The sequence below is a fragment of the Mandrillus leucophaeus genome, unplaced genomic scaffold, assembly GCF_000951045.1.
Source record: "Mandrillus leucophaeus isolate KB7577 unplaced genomic scaffold, Mleu.le_1.0 Scaffold112, whole genome shotgun sequence".
NCBI classification, from domain to species: Eukaryota; Metazoa; Chordata; class Mammalia; order Primates; family Cercopithecidae; genus Mandrillus; species Mandrillus leucophaeus.
The window spans coordinates 29,374-29,647 of record NW_012099432.1 but is presented as its reverse complement, the minus strand read 5'-3'; positions in this window follow the sequence as shown (position 1 = coordinate 29,647).

Sequence of the window (274 nt, the reverse complement as noted above, 5' to 3'; positions counted from 1 at the left end):
TTTTTGTAGAGACATGGTCTCACCATGTTGCCCAGATTGGTCTCAAACTCCTTGGCTCAAGCGATCCTCCTGCCTCAGCCTCCCAAAGTGGTGAGATTACAGGCGTGAGCCACCACACCCAGCCTATTGAGTGCTTCTTATGTGGCAGGTCGTGTGCTCAGTCCTTCATGCATGAACTTCTATCAGCAGCCCACTGAGCGAGGTAGAGATGAAGACACTGAGGCACAGAGAAGTTAAGTTGCCCAAAGCAACATAGCTGGTAAAGTAGAACCTG